The sequence below is a fragment of the Frankliniella occidentalis genome, unplaced genomic scaffold (genome assembly GCF_000697945.3).
Source record: "Frankliniella occidentalis isolate FOCC.00 unplaced genomic scaffold, Focc_3.1 Scaffold110, whole genome shotgun sequence".
Lineage (NCBI taxonomy): Eukaryota > Metazoa > Arthropoda > Insecta > Thysanoptera > Thripidae > Frankliniella > Frankliniella occidentalis.
In genome coordinates, this window is record NW_026267238.1 from 450,196 (window position 1) to 450,496 (window position 301).

At 55.5% G+C, this 301-nt stretch overlaps 1 protein-coding gene across 7 annotated transcripts in view; it reads left to right on the forward strand.

Moving 5' to 3' along the window:
- LOC113205639 (histone deacetylase 4) overlaps positions 1-301 on the forward strand; it is a 64,541-nt gene that overhangs the window by 40,887 nt on the left and 23,353 nt on the right. The window lies entirely within an intron of this gene.

The window sequence follows — 301 nt, forward strand, 5'->3', positions numbered from 1 at the left end:
GGGGGGGCAGAGGAGGAGGTCATAGGGGGGCCTCAGGCTCAGGACGGGCTCGGTCGAACAGTGGACAGTCCGGTCGCCACCAAAATAAACGCACGCCACGCCACACGCGGTCGCGTCGGGAAGGCAAGGCGCTCCCTTGTGTCTCTTGCTTAGCGGGTTGACGACATTCTCTCTGTGAGCGGGTTTGTTGCGCACCCGCCGCTCGGGTTTGGGGTCTCTCCCTTGCCCCGTTTGGGTCAAGTCGATGTAAATATAGAAAAAACAAAACCAAAGAAAGGTAAAAAAAAAATCAAAAAAAACA